The 22,887-nt window shown below is 35.9% G+C and overlaps 2 long non-coding RNA genes across 2 annotated transcripts; one reads left to right on the forward strand and one right to left on the reverse strand.

The window, feature by feature from the left end:
- Positions 1-1,974: 1,974 nt before the first annotated feature.
- On the reverse strand, positions 1,975-9,752 carry LOC135783769 (uncharacterized). Its single transcript, XR_010545778.2, has 4 exons — positions 9,425-9,752; positions 9,112-9,199; positions 8,902-8,956; positions 1,975-2,344 (listed from the first exon to the last, which is right to left on the reverse strand). It is a non-coding gene; the product is annotated as an uncharacterized lncRNA (long non-coding RNA).
- A 2,440-nt stretch (positions 9,753-12,192) lies between these two features.
- LOC135783771 (uncharacterized) lies at positions 12,193-15,836 on the forward strand. Its single transcript, XR_010545779.2, has 4 exons — positions 12,193-12,624; positions 13,512-13,579; positions 13,963-14,100; positions 15,679-15,836. It is a non-coding gene; the product is annotated as an uncharacterized lncRNA (long non-coding RNA).
- Positions 15,837-22,887: the final 7,051 nt, after the last annotated feature.

Genomic DNA, 22,887 nt, shown 5'->3' on the forward strand with positions numbered 1-22,887 from the left:
AACGTAGCAAGTATGTGAAAATGCACGAAAAACAACTACTTTTCAGGTTAATCTCTGTAAAGGTATGGTTTTTATTAGTCATTTTATTTAAAAGACGTGTATAAAAAGCGTAATAAGTATGTGAAAATACATTGTAAAAAAACAGTTTACTCTTAAATATAGCTTATCTTTACAAAACAACTAAGAACAATGTATAAAACCCAATAAGTACATAAAATCAAAGACTAAAATATTACAGAAATATATTTTAACAGAATTATTGGACAATAGAAAAATAATCATAGTATGTTAAAATACCTCAAAAGCTACATACATAATCTGGAAATTAAGGTATTTAGTTGTCGTTATATAAAACAGCCATGTCTACCAACAATAATTTTGTTTTAAAATATAGCTAATCTCATGCATAGTAACTAAGAAATGTTATTTCTTGCAGTAAAATAAAAACTATAAAAATGTAAAGGGTACCTCCTTTAAAACAGAACAGTCATTTAAGTGAATTGTAAACAAAAATGTAATGTTAATTGGACAGTAGAAATACAAGCAAAGTATGAAAAATAGCTACATTATGATAATTAATAAAATAATTGTGTCAAATAAAAAATTTTACTGGCAAAATAAAAACATTTCATTGAGGAAAACATTTCAGGACTTTTCTCCACTCAATGGACTTTAATTGCAACCAAAATGTTGAAGTCCAAATCAATGCAGTTTCATGGGCTGTGCAACGTCGCACCTGAGAAATAGGGTCTTACAGTATCTGAAACGATCTATCATTTTCTAAAATAATAATAATAATAATAATAATAATAAACATTTATATACTTTTTAACCACAAATGGTCATCTTGCCTGGCACATTGAAGACCAGTACATTCCGTCATCACGTTGGAAACATTTTAAATAATAATAAAATAAAAAACAAAGATGTTGAAATTGGAGGGAAAATTAGATGGAATTTGCTGACCTTCCCTGACTTTTTAAATGGAGTACACAGATAAATATATTAGATAAATGACATGACGGGTGACAATTCCAACGTGATGACGTTATGCCTGGCGCATCGCAGACCAGCACAAGCTGAACAATTGTGATAAAAAAAAGTTTATAAAGGTTTTTGTGGGTTTTTTTAGAAAATGACTAAAGAAGATCCTATTCCTCAGCTGGGATTGTGACGTGTACAGCCTCTTGAAACTGCATTAATTTGCTATTGAGGTCCATTGTGTTGAAAAATCCTGAAATGTTTTCCTCAAACTTAACTTCTTTTACACTAAAGAAAGAAAAGACATGGACATCTTGGATGGCATTGGTGAGTTAAAGGAATAGTCTACTCATTTTCAATATTAAACTATGTTATTACCTTAACTAAGAATTGTTGAATCATCCCTCTATCATCTGTGTGCGTGCACGTAAGTGCTGGAGCGCGCTGCGACACTTTGATAGCATTTAGCTTAGCCCCATTCATTCAATGGTACCATTTAGAGATAAAGTTAGAAGTGACCAAACACATCAACGTTTTTCCTATTTAAGACGAGTAGTTATACAAGCAAGTTTGTTGGTACAAAATAAAATGTAGCGCTTTTCTAAGTGGATTTAAAAGAGGAACTATATTTTATGGCGTAATAGCACTTTTGGGAGTACTTCGACTCTGCGCAGTAACACCCTCCCTCTCCCATTATGAGAGTGAGAAGTGGAGCGCACCCTCCCTCTCCCATTATGAGAGTGAGAAGTGGAGCGGACTTTTCAGGCAAGTCGAAGTACTCCCAAAAGTGCTATTACGCCATAAAATATAGTTCCTCTTTTAAATCCGCTTAGAAAAGCGCTACTTTTTATTTTGTACCACCAAACTTGGTCGTATAACTACTCGTCTTAAATAGGAAAAACGTTGATGTGTTTGGTCACTTCTAACTTTATCTCTGATTGGTACCATTGAATGAATGGGGCTAAGCTAAATGCTATCGAAGGGTAGCAGCGCGCTCCAGCGCTTACGTGCACGCACACAGATGATAGAGGGATGTATCAACAATTCTTAGTTAAGGTAATAACATAGTTTAATATTGAAAATGAGTAGACTATTCCTTTAATGATCAGGAAATGTTCATTTTGAGGTGAACTAATCCTTTAATAAAGGCCTTCTGAAGCAAATAGATGCATGTGTAAAAACATATAACTTTATAATCTAAATGATCTAGCTTCTGCCAGACGACAGTATGCATTCATATGGTGTCAGAAGAATTGTCCATCTTAGATTACACAGATTTCAGATTAAAAACAGTCAAATATTTCCACACCTGGGTTGCCATGGTCATCCGATGTAGATCCACAAGCACAGGTTTTTCTATAATCTGAAATCACAAAAGGAGGAAATATTTAAAAAAAATTATTAACATTTAGGTTTAGGATTAACTATGAATAACTCTTGCATAGTGCACCTTTAAAGTGTAATGGATTAGTTTAAAGGGACACTCCACTTTTTTAAAAAAATATGCTCATTTTCCGGTTCCCCTAGAGTTAAACATTTGATTCTTACCGTTTTGGAATCCATTCAGCCGATTTCCGGGTCTGGCTTTACCACTTTTAGCATAGCTTAACAATCCATTGAATCTGATTAGTCCATTAGCAATGCATGTTTAAAAAAAACAAAGAGTTCAAATATTTTTCCTATGTAAAACTTGACTTCTGTAGTTACATCGTGTACTAAGACCAACAGAAAATTAAGTTGTGATTTTCTAGGCAGATGTGGTTAGCACTATACTCTCATTCTGGTGTAATAATCAACGACTTTGCTGCCGTAACATGGCTGCAGCAGTGATATTACGCAGTGCCCGAAATTAGTGCAAAATCCTTGATTATTACACCAGAATGAGAGTATAGTCCTAACCATATCAGCCTTAAAAAAGCAACTATTAATTTTCCATTGGTCTTAGTAACCTACACAACGTAACTTACAGAAGAGTCAAGCTTAGAATAGGAAAAATATCGAAACTCTAATTTTTTTAGCGCGATGCTAATGGTGTAATCAGATTAAATGGATTATGCTAAGCTATCCTAAAAGTGGTACAGCCAGACCCAGAGCGTTTAACTCTAGGGGAGCTGGAAAATTAGCATATTTTCAAAAAAGTGGAGTGTCCCTTTATGCATTTTTTTAATTTCCAGACTCATCATGGAGGAAGCATTGATACCCCTTTTCCACCAAGGGAGAGCTGGTGCTGGTTTGGAGCCAGAGCACTCCCAAAAGTGCTATTACGCCATAAAATATAGTTCCTCTTTTAAATCTGCTTAGAAAAGCGCTACGTTTTATTTTGTACCACCAAACTTGCTCTAAAACTACTCATCTTAAATAGGAAAAACGTTGATGTGTTTGGTCACTTCTAACTTTATCTCTAAATGGTACCTTTGGATAAATGGGGCTAAGCTACATGCTATCAAAGTGTCGCAGCGCGCTCCAGCGCTTACGTGCACACACACAGATGATAGAGGGATGTATCAACAATTCTTAGTTAAGGTAATAACATAGTTTAATATTGAAAATGAGTAGACTATTCCTTTAAGCATTCTTTAAAATTTCCAAACTCATTAATGGAGGAAACACTTAACCTGTTATTATGATTGATATTAAGGTTTGACCACAATACTGTGGTGAATATATCATTTGATTTAAAGAAAAAAAAAGTTTACTTTAATGATACAAAATATTATAATTATTTGACCACAGGATCACTTAACAGTAGCTACGTTTACATGGACACATTTAGCCTCCTATCATAGTGTTTACATGAACACTTAATGTGATCGGAATGATGTGCGTGTTTATATGACACAAGATTTACCTCAGATTTGATCATTTGACATGCGCACATTGCACAAATATAGTTTCACGCTGTTTCAAGATTTGCTTTGTGCCTCACTGATTATAAAGCAGTAGCAAAAACACCCATTCACGTGTGCCCAAAAAACGTATTTCACTTCACGAGAGAAACACATTACGTTTACACCTGGTATTTAAATCCGTCTCTTTTGTCCACTTTCGACCGCTTCTGTCCTGAATACTGTGAGGGGATGGTCTGTGAGACTGTGGGCGAGTGTCTCTGCTGTCATTCAAACCCGAGCGGGAGTAATTATGAGTTTATATGGACGCAAACTAATATTATGTCGGAGTCCGCTGCTTGTGTTTAATTAAACATGCTGCACAGTGTTTTGTATATGTTAGAGCTTTCTCTGAATTTTCAGCGCAATTGATGAAATGGGATCGCGCAACTTTCACACGCTTTCAAAACGAAACTACGGAGATCACCCCCTTAAGTTGTATCAATGAAAGGCTAAAAATAGAGCTGTTCACCGTATGTTCACGCCAGAAGTAAAAAAAAAAAAGACGTAAAACTTGTGTTTAGTATATTAGATTAGATAAATGGGCAGAGAGAAGGCGGTCGCGTGTGGCTGTTCGAACACATTCAACCACATGTGCGTTCCGCAACTCCAAAGAGATCCGATCGAAAGTGGTTCCGACTACCTCTGGATGTGGTTGAAAGTGGTCGAAAGTGGACGAGCTCAAAACGTTTTGAACACCGTTTACACCTGGCATTAACGTCGTCCACTTGTGATCCGATCAACGAAAACGCATGTTAATGCCAAGTGTAAACAGCCTCTAAGAAACATCCACTAGAGAAGCAACGTGCATGCACTCGTCAGCCTTGCCCAGGTAAACTGATATTAACTTAGACAATAAAAAATAATAGTGCTGCCACCAGGGCATGAAATTAACACCCGACCACGCGCCAAATGCGGGTGGATTTTGCAATTGGCGGGTAACACTGTCAATCTACCAGCCACATTGGCGGGTAGCCAATGCGAATCAGTGATGTGCGGGTCATTGTATAAACAACCCACTCCCGACCGACATTTTCAACTAACCCGCCCCGCCCGCAATTGTTCAAAATAGTTTTTAAACTCGACCGACTGACCGCGGCCTGAATATCAATAAAATATTTTTGGATGACTCGTAACCGGCACCCGCTCATTTCTTATCAACCTGCGCATTTTACCGATGCAAATTGAGTGATTCATTGAGAGGATGCGACTGCTGTTTCGCAACGTTCATGCGATTGGAAAGAAGATGAGGCACTTTCCTGACTACGTTTGGATGTGCGAGTAAGTATTAAATTGTTGGTGAGATGGGATGAGAATGCAATGCTGACGTATGCTACTGTACAATCACAGTTGCACAGATGTGTAGTGCTGCTGTGACGGATCAGAACTCTTGATGTGTAAACTTTAGAGAGAGTTGCGCTACTATGCCTTATACTGTAGTACATTAACATACATTTTGCGAATATAGTAATGAAAAACAACGTATGTGCGGCGTTTATGTGCGCAGTTTGCGCCCCCGCTGTCTCTGTGTGCGTGCGCGGGTATAAGGGAACTCAAAAGGGCACATCGGAGAGACGCGTTCCTAAAAGCATGCGTACATAAAATTTTTCTGCTCTTGACAGGGCACATATAAACAAAATGATCTCAACAGTATTCATTTTCTAATAAAACATTTCTTTATGTCTTAAGTGTATGTATAGAGTGTCAAAAACCAGTCTGTGCTGGTCTTAAAGAGACAGTAACCTCAATTAACCTACTTAAGTCTGTGTCATTAATGTTAATCAAACAACCTAAGACAAAGAGAAATTCACATTTGTAGCTCTGAAAAAAAATTATATTTAATTCATACAATAAAGACAGTGTTATAATTCACTATTCGGGCAAAAAAAAACTGGCTGGTAAAAAGTCTCTGTGGCAGGTGGATTTCTAAATCCACCTGCCACAGTGGCTGGTGGTCAAAAAAGTTAACTTCAGGCCCTGGCTGCCACTAACGACTAATTTTCTAACGACTAATCTTTCGACTAATTTTTCGAATAGTCGACTATTCTAAACGACTAATAAAAAAAACTCAAGTGTTTGTTATTTCATTGTGTCCATTTTATTTTGAACCCACTGGTGTCATAAACAATATGAATAACTTAAATGTTACCAAATAAAAAATTACAATGTAAACAATATAAATAATAATAAAAACTTCCAGTGCAAAGTAGATGCTTAACAGAAATATGAAATGTTTCACTTCTACTCTTTGATCTTATATTGCATTTTAACACAACTGAATGCTATTTTACATATTATCTGTTCTGTTGTAGCCTATAAAATAGTGACTAAACATGACCCATCACCTCGTTTTTATCCAACCAGCTGTTTCTTTAACTGCTGCTAAAATCCTAATTTAGATATGCAAAAATCACCATACATATACATTGTAGCTTTACTGATGTTGCTCTTCTCCTAATTGTTGTTGTGTTTTGAGCCATTTCTTGATTTTAAATGCGAGTGATATAGCGCAGACAATTCGGTGCAAATTCAGAAATATAAGAGAATACACTGTTGTTGTTACATAGACTACAGAACACGGCATACAGCATCATAGGGAGGGAGAAAGCTCGCACACAGACTCACACTACTGCTAATCTTTCTTCAAGTCATGTTAACTCGATCAGTCGTCTTTGTCAGAGACATCTGTGAATGTTGACGTTTACGCAAAAAAGAAAGTACATTAAAAACACTGCCACCTTTTCACTGTCACGTAAGAGAGAGGCGCGCGCGGTCGAGGCGCTGCAAGCAACATGAGTGAGAGAGAGAGAGAGAGAGAGAGAGAGAGAGAGAGAGAGAGAGAGAGACGCGCAACAATGAATTGAGCCGTTTAAAATAGTAAAATAAAAATGTAAATGGGAATCATGAAAAATCTATTTGTTGCGTCCAGTGTTGATTCCGTGGCGGAATCACGAGCAAACACTGATAGCCTTTAACATCCAAATACAGAGTCATTGTACTTCTCAAAAGAGTTAATAAAACAGTACTGACTAGCTCGCCATTTCATTAATAATCATATAACAGTTACCTACGTTGTCCTATTCTCTGTGGGTGTATCGTCAATAACTCCCGAGTGTTTTCGTTTGAGATGCTCGTGCATTGTCGTTGTGCTCCCGTGATAAGCCAGCGACGTTTGGCACGGTGTAACAGACCACTCTTTTATCACAACTTGGCTTAAAATACTTTCATACTTCGGAAGCTTTCCGACTCATAATTCCATAGACTCACCTGCCACCGCCAATTTTTCAAAATTAAAGCAGTGAAGGCAGGGGAGAGGGAAGAAAGATGATAGCGTAGCAGATTAACCAGCAGGGCGCGCACAGCGCACAGACTGGTGTGGAGGTGAATTACATTGAGCCATTTGAGACATGAGACAGAATTACAGTGGGCCGTTTGAGACGGAAAAAAATAAATATGCGACTCCTCGACTAAAAAAATTGCCGTCGACAAATTTTCATCGTCGATTACGTCGACTACGTCGACTATTCGCGGCAGCACTAAAAAATAATAATGAAATGCATGCAAGTAAAGAAAACGGAATACAATATATACATCTCTTATCTTCCTTATAAAACATCACATTAACATTCGTATTAAAGAAGAACTCCAGTCAATTTTAACATTTAGCTCTGTTGTTTGCAGATGTGGAGTGCTGTCCGTACCGAGAACAATGAAAACAATCGCTGTTGCTTACAGTGTTATCAAACTCCTTTTTAGAATATGCCCCCTGTTTACTGAAACAGGGCCTGGGGCACGTTCAAGTTTAAAACAGTGTGCAACGTTTAGCTACAGTTTCCGGGTTGAACAACATATTTCCTGAAAACGGTGTGCACCGGTATGCAACGCGGTTTGAGATACATTTTCTCTTGTTTGGTGGGTGTGTCATAACTGCAGCAAATACGCGATACTAAAGAGACAGCTCGTACAATGGATTTAAAAAATAACATTTAAAAAGACATAAGGAATGACCTTCTCAGCTACCGTAGTTGCAACTCTTGCGTCATTAGAACAGGGTGTTGCAGGGTGCAACGTTTTGTCGGGGCTGAATGCAGCCCTGTTGTAAATGTGCTTTTAGCTTCTTAACACCGTTGAAATGTCATTACAAGTGCCCAGCAATGTAAAGGGATTTATTCTGCTAAGATATGCATAAAAATTATCAGTTGTCGACTCATGCAATCCACAAAAAAACAATTTGCAGTGGTTATGTATGTCCATAAGTTACGGCCTATTTTACTTGCTACATATTCATTACTATAGACATAACCACGGCAATAGCTTTTTTGTGGAATAAATTTTTTTTTTGACATATTGGATCATTCGAATTCAACAATCGATTAATGTGGACTACACTAGAAAACGGGAAGTAAACCGAGGTATGCGAGCTGGCTGAATTAACATCATTTTTATGCATACCTTTCACATATACCGCAGTCATATTTACAGTGTTCACTCAGAAGAAAACACTTTACATTGCTGGGCACTTGTGATAACATTTTCAGGGTGTTAAAGAGGCTTAAAGAACATAACTGGGCCCATTTTAGTCAACTGGGTGCAAATTTTAAAAGAGGATAACACAGTGTAGCCAACAACAATTGCATTAATTGTTCTCTGTACTGACAGCACTCCATTTACAAACAACAAAGCTAAAATGTTAAAATTGACCAAAGGTCTCCTTTAATGCAGTCTAATAGTGTATTATAAGTAACGTTATATAGCAACATTAAATATACTAGATTACATTGAAATATGTTATTAATTCATATTCTTATGATTTAACCTTCTAATGAAACAACTACAATGACATGAGAAACATCCAAATGAAACATTTACTACATTTAGCACCTACCTACATCATGTGCAGGCCTGACCACGTGCGTCACGCACAGCACAAAATATCATTCAAATGGATTCTTAAAACACGATGTACAATGCATGTTTATTAACAGTTAATCAGATCTATTTTCTTTCATGAAAAATAATTAAACAAACAACATACCTGTAAACAGACCAACATCATCAGTGGATCAACGGCTTCTCTCTCACTGTCTGTCCTGAAGACACAGAGCGTAACATGATTATTATAAGATTATGAAATTCATAATGTGCTTACACTTAAAAACTTCAACACTTCATCACAACCAACACGATCAAATGCTGTTGAGCCCTTGAGCAAAAATATGCATTTGAACGATAAAACTCAGCATACCAGAGAAACGTCTACGAGAAAAGCACCATCACACGTTGTACATGGAGAAACCCGGGAGATGTTGCACCGATCCGATGACGTTCCCACCCTAAACGAAGACCCGAAGAAAAGTTCCCTTAATTCAACGTTATATTCTCTTCCTTGTGAACAATGATATGAACAAAATTGTTTGAGGTTCATTAACCCATTTTAATTATAAAACGGAGTATAACCAGTAAATTCAAGAAAATAATACAATATAGGGAAAAAAAACGATTCAAATAATTCACACCAGTTACAAATGCATACTTTTTATAACTGAAAACACTCTTACCTTCGTTCGAAACGCAGGAGAAAACATATTCCTTATTCCAAAATGCAAATGCAGCTCCATGATATCCGAGGATGGCTCACCTAAAGCAGTGAATCGAAGATATCCGCGCAAACCCGTTGAGGAGTCGCATGACATCCGTTTGTGAATTCAAACTTCTAAAACACGTGACCAAATCATTGCTGCTCATTCGACTGTTACGACCTACGACACATTCGACGTTGTGGGCGGGAATTGGCGGCAAATTTGAATCTGTGTCGCACACATACACACACAAACAAGAGATGCATAAAGTGTGCTGTTGAATAAAATTGTGAATGTTAGTTGTATGGAGTTGAAATTAGAATAATGTTATTTTTATTATTCTGTGGAAATTTTTTGATCTTTGTCAAAACAAAGTCTGAAAAGGCAACAAAAGTTACAATCACATATATATACATATATATATATATATATATATATATATATATATATATATATATATATATATATATATATATATATATATATATATATATACACACACATACATACATACATACATACATATATATATACATATATAGACCAGTTCAAATGATGTAAACAACACTGGTCCTGAAACACTTCCTGTTACAGTTTGTGAGTTATTTTTTTATTTCACATGTATTATTATCTTTAAGATGTTTGTTTAACTTCAGTTAATTCAGGTTTATATGTTCTGTTGGTTTATTTTATCCCAACGTTTATCTAGTGTTAAAAAACGGAAACAGGAAGTGCTTCTGGACCAGTGTTGTTTACATCTTGTGAAATGGTCTATATATATATATATATATATATATATATATATATATATATATATATATACACAAAGGTTCTGTTGGGGTTTCTCCTGTAGCCTATGACTGTTGACCCTATACTTCACTACATCATCCACCCTATTTTTCAACATGGACAAATCAATTTCATACAAGATAATTTCATGTATGAGACTTTTTATTAGTCACTAGGTAAACAGCCTGAAAAATAACAAAAGTGTGGTAAACTGTAAAAATTACTTGTGCTTTATGATTATTGTGTGTTTATGATTATGATTACACAAACTGTGTAATCACTTGCTGCACAGGTTAAATTAAAATCTCTGAGAACTGTGGGCAGGATAATTAAGTGTATTAGGGATGCTTTGCCCCATGCATTCATGTCCTGTATGAACTCAGCCCTGGTAGATGGTTTTACACCCCAGAACTTGCCTGAGCTGAAGGTGACCCCTAAAAATGGATGAGTTGTAATATAAACCAGACTGCATTGTTGACAGGGATTTGGTTTTTCATAATGTGGCAAAGAAAAACGTTTGTGTGTAAAATCTGTGCATGTTGGACATTTGCAAGGAAAAACAGATACTAAATGAAGGGATAAAATCTCTATTTGTGAAGAAGTACATCCATCATGGAGAGTATTGTGTAAACCTCCTGTAGAGATCTTCAGTGTAGAGTTGTATTATAGCCTCAAATAGCTCGGTATCAAAGTTTAATAAGATTGTTCTGTCCTGTAATGCTTATGATGTTTTTCATATGTTTTTTGAATGTCCAAGACTTCCTTTATTTGTAATACTTGAAAGTTGATCACAAAATTGGGGTTTTCATATAACAATACCTTAGTTTATATTAGGATATAAATATAAAAGTTCATGGCAACAACAATGATTCTTGTAATTTTTTATTGGCCAAGCTAAGGCCTAGTCCACACAGACATGGGTATTTTTATAACTGGAGTTTTTCCTGCTGCGGTTTAAAGAAAATCCCCTCCACACATGCTCGCTTAAAGAAATCTCTGCCTACATGAACATGGAACAACACGAAATTACACGCTGTCAAGAGCATGCCACACTGGCAGGCGGTGATATTACTCAAATCATAAAGCCACCGTGGCCAATCAGAAGCCTAACACAAGTGACGTTGCAAGGCGGTTTTACTGTCTACACAACAACACTGCACTCGGCGTTTCTTAAAATACACACCCTGGCAGGGGTTTTCAAAAATGTTCAGTTTTAGTGACGTGATACTGCGTGTCTGTGTGGATGAAAGGTGTAAAAAAGTCACGGTTATAAAAATACCCGTGTCCGTGTGAACAAGGCCTAAGTTTGCCATTTTGAAATCCCGCCAGTGCAAAAATGCAGGAAAATAAGGCCTAGTCCACATGGACATGGGTATTTCTAACCTGAGTTTTTCCTCCAAACAAATCCTGTTCACACATGCTCAGTTTAAAAGAAATCTCTGTCCACATGAAAAAGCAAAAACACGCTATCAAGCACTGTCAAGAGCATGCCACACCAGTAGGCAACAATATAACCTCTGATGTCAAATACAGCAGATAACGGTGCACACTCTGACGTCGCAGGGCAAAAACCCTGGTTTTACTGCATCCATCGTTTTCTTAAAATCCTTACCCTGGCAGTGATTTTCAAAAATGTTTGGTTTTAGTGTCCTGATACTGAATTTTTGCGTGGACAAACGGCCGAACCACGTTTAAAAATGACACGGCTTTAAAAATACTCGGGTCCGTGTGGACTAGGTCTAAGTCTTTAATAGAATCGTGAGTGTCCATTGAGTTTACATATTACAAATACACAGATAATGTTGCTTTGTTTGAATGCAAATGGGGTGTGAGAGAGGCTGACTTTTTAATAATGGTTGTTGTGGATCTTGTATCAAATTTGTCTTAAGCCCTGTTTTCTTTCTCTCTCTCTCTCTCTCTCTCCTATATAATTTGAAAATTACATTGCTGTAGTTTGCAATGAATTGTGGGAGCATGCTAAATGCAAATTTTACAGTATGTCTGCAATATTGTATTTTTAAAATAGGCTAATATGTAAATGCTACAGGACAACATGTAATGACACTTATTATTTTATTTTATGTATTTATTGAAAATGTCAGCTGTGGTACTAGTTTGGAAATAAAAGCTTTGGCACTTTACAATAACTGCAATAAATGCAGCCTATTAAATGAATTATAAACATGCATGTAGATTCTTTTAATGTACAAATCTTTGTCAAAAATATTTGATAAGAAACACATTTAGACAACATGTGCATAGCGCAGTACGTGTGATGTCACGACGTCATCAGCAAATTTGCGCGCGGTGCACATGCGCATTGCGAGTATGCGCAGACAGGTGTCTACGGAGTGGAAAGAAGTTGTTGCATCTGATAATTCTTCAATCGTGTAAGTAATATTTTTATTTTGTCACATTGCAAACACAAGACGTTCATCAGAGTTGGGTATTAGCGTTAGTTTCTTTGCTGAATTTATTGGGCGAGTCTATAGCATATAATTTGATGTAATATGCGCGTGTTAGTTTGTTGCACATGGCATGCTGGAAGACAGGGCTCTCAAGTCAAGTCTCACGCATTCACCGTGATACACACGCATTTCAGTCAGTTCACACGCTCACACGCCACACCTTGTATTTCTCAGGCTGAGAAGTAATAGATAAATTGTCCTGCTTCGAGGTTTTTTGTGTACTCAACTTTACGCAGCGCCGCAAGAACTGACAAAGATGACATCAGAGTACCGCGAGAAATGTTGCGGAAGAGGCTGATTTCAAATCGCTCTCGCGTTACTCTGATGTCATCCATATGTCGTTTCTTGCAGCGCCTCGCCTCATGAAGTCAAGTACCTTGATCAATGACAAGTACAATTCTATAATCTACTCAAAGTGCTCTATTTTCATGTACTAATTTTGTACTTAATATAGCCTACATTTTTTGTTCCTTAGTACATATGAAATATGCTAAAATCTAATTTAAAAATGTATTTAGGTACCACTTGTAATACATTTGAACCCATCTTTGTATGAAAGATGAGTACAGCTTTACTTAAATTCATTTTGTAATACAAGATTATAGTATGTTAAATGCATTTCACTTCATATTCATGACATCTCAAACACGGAGGAAGATATTTTGAGGAATGTTTGTAACCCAATCTTTAATGAGCCCCATTCACTTCCAAAATAAGAAAAAGAATACTTAGTCCCTTCTAATTGAAGCTGCCATATTTAGTTTTTTTTTATGTCCTGTTTATATGAAATATAGTTTAATTTTTTTTAGGTAGCAGCAACTGCAGCTTACATGGAATGAGGATTATCGGATTCATCTACACTCACTGATCATCCAAGGTAATTTGGATACAATGAATACAAACTATTTTTTGTTTTCTTTTGTAATGATTAATTTTTTTCTAGTGTTATCTGTTTTTTTGTTGTTGTTTACACAAGGTACATACACTGCAATAAAGAGCTCAAGTAAATAAGTAAATTTACTCTTCGTATAGTCGAATAATCCAAAAAAGATCATTTTAAATTATTTTTTATTCACTTAATTTAGATTGAAGCTAGACAAAATTTCTTGTCATTTTTCTTATCTTATATTCTGCATCTTGATTTAAGAATTTTAATATATTTAGACTGGAAAAAAGACAGAAATACTAAGCTCTTCTTTGCAGTGCATGCCATGAACCATACTGTCACAACCATTATTAATCCAAGTTTAATTTATATAGGTGAATTGATGACCTCAAGCAAATGGATGTTGTTGTCATCTGAAGAGAAGGTTGTCCTGGGCCCATGTTTAGAGGCATTTGGGGCATATCTGACACATATCAGAATCAAGCTGCATGCACACTTGAGTTTATTCAGAGGTAATTCAGAGCATAAACTCTTAACAAATATCTATTGTATACTTGCAAGTTTTTTTGACTTCTAGGTTAAGTTTTTTAGTTAGTGACTTCTTTTTTCAGGGGAGCAAATTCAAAATATGTGTTTGTTGCGTCATGTGAACCATGTGCATCATGTGTATTGTCAAAATGAGTGCCTGCTGAACACGCATCAAAAGGGTTTATGATAAAAGTGCAAACTCTAGAGCAGATACTAATAACTATAACACTACAACCACTGCTTTATGGGTTGAAATTAGTCAAAATAACAAATACATGGACATTTCTCGGCGAACTTGATGCACGTTACAACTGTATTTTACCATGCACAAACAAATGCCATAAGATTTAAATATATGAAATTCAGAATTTAAATGAATGTGTATTGATTTGTACAAATGGAGACATGTATGTGAATAAAAATGTTAATTTTTTTTGTTATGTATTTATATATATCCTAATTTGCCCATGCAAAAAAGGAGATGTGCATTTGTGGATCAGGTGACACGCCTGCATTTATCCCGTTCTGTTCATTTGGATTTTGAGATTTCCATTTTGCCGTTTAAAGCATTTTATGAGCCAAATACAAACAACTATCAATGAATGAACCAAACAAATGCGTTTCATTTTGTGTTGGAATTTAATTATGTGCATCAAACAGGATGAATGCACATGCATTGCCTGGTTCACAAATGCACATTAGTGGTTTTGTTTTTGCATGCACAAATTGGGATATTTGTGAATTTCAGTGATTATATTTTTTATTAGTTTATTACAATTTGTGTATGCAAAAACATCAATGTGCATTTGTGAATTAGGCGATGTACATGCATTCATCCTGTTTGGTTAAATACAAACCACGCAACAAAAGTCGCAAAATTTGAATGAACCAAACATGTGAATTTACATGTATCACCTGATTCACAAATGCACATCAGCATTTTTGCATGCACAAATTGTGATATAATGATACAAAATTTAATCACTGAAATTCACAAATGTCTCTGTTTGTACAAATCTATGCACATTCATTTGAATATTGAATTTTACGGACACAAAAATGAAATGCATTTGTTTGGTTTATTCATCGATAGTTGTTTATATTTGGCTCATATAATGCTTTACATGGGGAAATGAGTCTCAAAATCCAAATAAACAGAACGGGATAAATGCAGGCGTGTCACCTGAACCACAAATGCACATCTCATTTTTTGCATTTTTATTCACATACATGTCTCCATTTGTATAAATCAATACACATTAATTTAAATTCTGAATTGTATATATTCAAATTTAAGACATTTGTTCGTGGATGGTAAAATACATTTGTACTGTGCATCAAGTTCACCAGTAAATGTGCATCTATTTGTGAATAATTTTCTAATTTCAACCCATACTGCATTGTTATAAACCCAGTATGAATTAAAGGAACTGCCCTGGACAGTTTTTATGTTTGGCAGAACTAAAACTTTAAAATCTTTTTCTAGCAAATTTTTATTTTATTGTTTTAGTATATGCTGATTTTTTATAATAAGATCTTCTGGTTGTTGTTTTTTTTAACAGAGAAGTTGTGGGCATCAGTCCGGAAACTGGATCAAAAATTTGCTGCTGGAATGTGAGACAAATAAAGGCATGGAATGAACCCAAATGTATGAACACTGCTACGAAAACTAATGGACTTTAAATGGCTTGCCAGTTAATTCCAATGGAATTGAAGAAGAGACTCTGACAAGATTTTCAAGTTTGTGTTTAATTTAAAAGTTTATCTTCGGGACTTCCGGTGTGGCGCTAGAGCAGATGGCCGCGTGAAACAATCTCTCTTAATCGGTCGATTCAAATCCCCTTGGAAATTAGATTTGGAAAGTCGAATTTAAACTGAAAGTGAACATGGAAGGGGAAAAGCATAAAAAAAATAAAAACAAAACAGGCTCGAAGCGCGAAAGAGGAGAAATAATCGAAGATACCGACGGAGGGGAAGAGAGTCATGATAAAGATGGCGAGCAGGGCAAGGCTAATGAAGAAGCTAACATAAAGACCGTCCGTGACGAGCTAAGGGCATTTAGGGCCGATCTTAAGAGTGACATGGACGAATTTCGTCTCTCTCTTCGGGAAGATATGCGGAAGGAGTTTAACGAGTTCAGAGAAGAAATTAATCTGAAACTTAAAAACTTAACAGGTGATCTACAGGCTGCTACTGCCCGTGTGACTGAAGCGGAGCAACGTATAGCCGATGTGGAGGAATGGAACGGAGCAGCGGACGAAACACTCCTTGATTTGATCGAGAAACAAAGTGAGATGCAAGCAAAGCTTATCGATCTGGAAGCCCGCTCGAGACGGAATAACCTTCGTATATATGGAATCCCGGAGGGATCTGAGGGAGCTAATATGATGGGATTTGTGACAAATCTTATAAAGTCGGAGTTGGATCTGCCGCTTACGGACAAGGAGCTGGGTATACAACGTTGTCATAGGGCGCTCGCTCCAAAGCCTCCCCGCGACGCACCTCCCAGATCATTGGTACTCTGTTTTTTAGAGCACAGAGTGAAAGAACACGTGATGCACACAGCATGGAAAAAGAAAGAAATTCGTTTTGAAGGAAAGAGGATCTATTTTGACCATGACTACCCTTCGGAGATACTAAAAAGAAGAAAGGCATACTCGGGAATTCTCAGGGAGCTCAAAACCAAAGGGGTTCGGTTCCAAACGCCACATCCGGCTAAGCTAAAGGTGTTCTTCGAAAACGGTACTCAAGTATACGACTCTGCGGCTGAGGCAGTTAAAGACTTAAAGAAGAGAGGATTTTCTGTAGAAGACGTCAAAGAACAGGAACCTACATCGTGGAAACAGCAGAGCACGGTTTCGTGGAAAAGACAAGGAACCGACAGACGCCGCACAAGAGTGGATCAACAAAAAATACGTGGAAAGTTACAAAGTTTTCAACGCGTAACGCCGGGTTCAGCGGAAACAAATAAGTAAAATTGTAACTTGAGCTTGTTGCGAACGAGATCGAGGGATAAGTGATGAAAACCAAACCAAGTGACTGATAAAATAGAGATAACCACGGACTTATGATGCTTGTCATTACATGGATCTCAAGACCGTGTTCCTTTGGAGAAAATAGCAGCAGAGGTCATAATATTTGGTTGAAAACGGATCGTGTTTGGTTATCTTCTTCTCTAAGTTGTTTGCTAATTAACATTATTTTTTATGAGCCTGCTAAAGTTGAACATTGAAACCGATTCAGAGGGAAAAGTTCAGAAACCTACAGTGCGTCAAGCGAGTGTTTTCTTTTGCACTGAAGAGAGGCCCTCGACAGAAGCGAGGACTTCCTCTCAAAATGAAGGTTTTTTGTTAAACCTAGGACTTGGAAGCCTGTTGTATTTTGTTGTTAGCATATTATTTAATATTGTATTTGATTTTGTTAAAACTGTTCAAGTTCGGTTTATGATGTTCAGCGGGTCGTCATGGAAAGGGTTACAAAAAGAGAAATGGCTTAAAATTAAAACATGCATAACCAGGAACATAAGGTAGTTACACTTAATGTCAATGGGCTGCATAGCCCGGTTAAAAGGAGTAAAATCATAGCTAAGATGAAAAGAGAAAAATTGCAGGTTATTTTTTGGCAAGAGACCCACCTATCCTCATTAGAACATGAGAAATTTAAGAAAATGGGCTTTCAGAACACTTATTATTCATCTCATAAATCTGGACGCAGAAGAGGGGTGGCTATATTGATCCCCAATATTGTTAACTTTGAATTTATTTCTGAGATCAAAGATAAAGAGGGTAGATATATTTTAGTAAAGGGGAAACTAGATAATAAAGATGTAACATTGTTTAACATTTATGCTCCGCCAGGAAGCACCAAAATTTTCTTTAAGAAAATATTTAACTTAATGGCTACGGAATCACATGGTACTCTTATATGCGGTGGTGACTTAAATGTTCAATTAAAACCCGGGCTGGATACGACTAATCCTTCCAAAATGAAGACTTCAAATGCTAAATTGGTTCAACGGATGCTTAAAGAATTGGAAATGATCGATACTTGGAGAGATCTCCACCCAAGGGATAAGCAATTCACTTTTTATTCAGCCTGTCATTCTGTATATTCAAGAATTGACTATATATTTATGAATAACTCAGATAGGCACAGAATTAAAGATTGCTACATCGGAATTAGGGATGTATCGGACCATGCTGGGGTATACCTCTCCTTAAATTTAGAAAATCAAAAGAGGGATACACTTTGGAAGCTTAACACCAGTATTTTAAATGATTTAACGATTCAGAAGCAAATCCAAAAAGAATTTGAATTATATCTCCAAAATAATGATAATGGAGAAGTGTCTCCGAGCACTTTGTGGGACGCTGCTAAGGCGGTTATTAGGGGCAGGCTTATCGGACTTGCTGCTTCGCGCAAAAAAGAAAAACAAAAAAGACTTGTAAATTTACAAGAGGAAATGAAAAACTTGGAGATGGAACATACTAAACAGAAAGATCCACAAATATTGGAGCGAATAAATAAGGTAAAACAGGAATTGAATGGAATATATGATGAAGAAATAGAAAAGCAAATTAAATTCTCCAAGCAAAGATACTATGAGACAGGTCCTAAAGCCATGAGATTGTTAGCTTGGAGGATACGAAAACAGAAGGGAAAAAATACAATAAATAAAATTAAAAACCCTAAAACCCAGAAAGTATGTAACGAATTAAAAGATATTCAGGAATCTTTCGAAGTTTTTTATAAAGATTTATATTCACAACCAGCCAGGGTAGACACCCCAACCTTAAAAAAATTTCTAGATTCACTCGATCTACCATCAATAGGGGAAGAACAGAATAAAGCACTTATGGCCGAAATAACGATGGAACAATTAAATAATGCAATATCAAAAATGAAAGCAAACAAAGCACCAGGAGCAGACGGCTACCCGCCTGAGTTCTATAAAACGTTCAGACCACAAGTAATGCCAATAGTGCTTAATTGTTTTAACTATATATTGAGAGGTGGAGAAACCCCTCGATCTTGGAAAGAAGCAATCATTTCAGTCATCCCTAAGGAAGGGAAAGATGTGAGTGACTGTAGCTCATATAGACCTATTTCGGTGTTAAATGTAGACTACAAACTATTTGCTTCAATATTATCTAAGAGAATGGAGGGGATCGTTCCTGAGCTAATAAATCTAGACCAAACTGGCTTTATACAAAATAGACAGACACAGGATAATTTAAGAAGAACTCTACACATAATGAGCCATATCAAGACAGAAAACTTAAGCGCAATTTTACTGAGTCTAGATGCTGAAAAAGCATTCGACTCTGTTGGATGGGATTATTTGTTTCAGGTCCTGGCAAGGTTTGGCTTTAACGAAGCATTTATCAAATGCATTAAAATGATATACTCCTCACCAACAGCAAGGATAAAGATCAATGGGAATTTATCTAAAACGATAAACCTGGAAAGAGGGACACGGCAGGGATGCCCTCTAAGCCCCTATCTGTTTGCACTATTTATTGAACCTCTGGCCCAAGACATAAGAGAGGACCCAGAGATAAAGGGGATAAAAATAAAAGATGATGAACACAAAATTAGTATGTATGCGGATGATGTTCTTCTATTCCTCACAAACCCCGACTTTAGCATCCCCAGAGTGATGGCCCTTTTAAAAGCATATAATCCATATTCTGGATATAAAATAAATATCCAAAAAACTCAAACACTTACATATAATTATAGACCTAACCCAAATATAAAAAAGCAATATACGTTTAAATGAAATTCCACATCACTAAAATATTTAGGGATAAATTTAACAAAAGATATATCAAAACTCTTCGATTCTAACTATGGCCCAGTTTGCAAGGAGATAAAATCTGATATTGCTAGGTGGACTTTGCGCCCACTAGATATGAGTAATCGGATAGAATTAATTAAAATGAACATGTTACCACGGTTGCTTTACCTATTTCAATCACTACCTGTAGACATATCACCAAACCAATTTAATGAATGGGACGGGATGATATCAAGGTTTGTCTGGAATGGTAGGAGGCCTAGGATAAGGTTTAAGACACTGCAGCTGGTAAAAGAAAAGGGAGGAAGGGCTCTACCTTCTCTTCAGGATTATTTCTATGCAGCACAACTGAAACCTTTGATAAGTTGGTGTATTCCAAGTTACGAATCTAGATGGAAAACTCTGGAACTTGCACAGATAGATACACCTCTGCAATCACTACTTGGGAATAGAAAGATGGCTGAAAAAAATTACAGACAATTAAATAATTGGACAATTTTTTCAATAAAATTGTGGTTCAAGGTGTTGAAAAAATTGCAATTACAGAAACAGGTGGGAGTATTAAAGTGGATAGCACACGACCCAGATTTTGAACCCGCTAGAATAGATGTGAGATTCAAACAATGGATATGGAGGGGAATTACAGCTTATTGCACGGTTACCTCTGATGGGAATTTATTGAATTACCAGACTATATCAGACACATTTGGACTAGAAAAACAGGATTTCTATAGGTACCTGCAAATTAGGGATTATTTCAATAAAAAAATCAAATGTACAATAACAAGTGATGATAATTTGATAACGTTATTTATTAATGCATATTCAAAAAAGGATCATAAGAAGTTGGTATCGAAATTATATGGATATATACAAAATGGTAAAAATTATACATCAAACTATGTTAAACAAAAATGGGAGAAAGAGTCGGACTCCCAAATATCTCAGGAAGACTGGGCAGAGATCTGTGTTACTCAGGCAAATACTACGAATTCAAGATCTTGGCGGGAATTTGGATGGAAAAATGTGATAAGATTCTTTACAACTCCCAAATTGGTCGCCTTACGCACAGGTGATCCAAATCTGGGTCTTTGTTGGAGGCAGTGTGGAACCTCTATGGCTAACCATTTTCACATTTTCTGGGCGTGTCCCAAAATACAACCTTTCTGGCATGAGGTATCATCTGAGGTTGGAAAAATAATTGGAGAGGAATTGGACTTTTCATTTATCACAATGTACCTAGGAAAAATTCCTAAAACAGTCCTAAAAAGTGACAAATATTTGTTAAAAATACTCTTGGCAAGCAGCCGTAAAGCCATAACACGCAAATGGATGCAGGTTGACCCTCCAACAAGGGACCAGTGGTTGGGAATTGTAAATGAAGTGTACCGTATGGAAAGTCTAACTTTCTCTTTAAGACTTGAGTTGGTAAATTGTATTAGATTTTGGGATAAATGGATCTTGCACATCTACCATTGAGTGTATTACAGTAATTTATTCATTGTATAAAATGCTCAATTTTGTGTACCTATGACGACCCTTTTATTTATTTATCTTATTTTAGTTATCTTATTTTTTCTTTTCTTTTTTTTCTTGTAACTGTATGTGTTTTTTGTTCTCAATAAAAATGAAAGTATAAAAAAAAAAAAAAAAGTTTATCTTCATAGATAAGCAATTTAAAGGTAGGCACAGTTAAAACTATTTCTTGTGTGTTTGTTTAAACTGTAAATTTATGACTGAAGTTCGGTCACTATGTAGTAATGTGTTCCTTTGTGGTTAATTAAATGCTGCAGTGCTTAGTGGTATTCGTTGTTGTATTTCCAAGGCTAAAGCCTTATTTTGTGATCTGCATTGTATTGGAGAGTTTTGGAAACTAATACTTATTATCTTAATGCATTGGAAAGTTTTGGACTATTGAACAATAAATGCATTTGGCTACATCTGTGATTTTCTGTTATTTTAAGTGTTTTAGTTTACATTACATGAAATGATTTACAGCAGTTAAAAAAAATTACAGTATTTTTTTTTTACAGTGTAGGCTACCATGACACAAGTTGCAGCTCCAAAAACATTTCTTAGTCAAGTTGTATAGCTACAAGCAGCACAAAACCAAAGAAGTGGATTTGATGAAGTCATGTTGTAGTATTGCTGAACAATGTTCACCAGTTAGAGATTGAGGTGGAATGTGAGTTAACAGTGGACGTGGTCTTACTTTGCAGCAAGAGCAAAACCCTAAAAGTTTCAATGCTGAAGAGGGATACATTTAAAACACTATAAATTTACTGATTTATGTAATTTTACTTACATTTCTACAGAAAAATAATCAATAAAACATTTACAGAAATTTTCTGTAAAAATAATTTTTTAATCTGTAAAAATGAACGGCAAATTTCTGTGAAAATTAACGGCAAATGTCTGTGGAAATTAACGGCAAATGTCTGAAAATTAACGGCAAATGTCTGTAAAAATTAACGGCAAATGTCTGTGGAAATTAACGGCAAATGTCTGTGGAAATTAACGGCAAATGTCTGGAAATTAACGGCAAATTTCTGTGAAAATTAACGGCAAATGTCTGTGGAAATTAACGGCAAATGTCTGAATATTAACGGCAAATGTCTGTAAAAATTAACGGCAAATGTCTGTGGAAATTAACGGCAAATTTCTGTGGAAATTAACGGCAAATGTCTGAAAATTAACGGCAAATGTCTGTGAAAATTAACGGCAAATGTTTGTGAAAATTAACGGCAAATGTCTGTGAAAATACATTTTTGATCTGTAAAAATAGTATGAATTGCCTTTAAAAAACATAATTTTGATGTGATTGTTAATTACAAGGAAATACTGTCATTTTAATGGTAAATCTTTAAATAACAGAAAATATCTGTAAAACAAAAGCATTTTACTGTTTAATGAAAAAATTGGAAAATTCTGTAAAAATATACAGAATATTACCTGTAAAAAAACGTTTTTT

This window comes from Paramisgurnus dabryanus, chromosome 2, assembly GCF_030506205.2.
Source record: "Paramisgurnus dabryanus chromosome 2, PD_genome_1.1, whole genome shotgun sequence".
NCBI lineage: Eukaryota > Metazoa > Chordata > Actinopteri > Cypriniformes > Cobitidae > Paramisgurnus > Paramisgurnus dabryanus.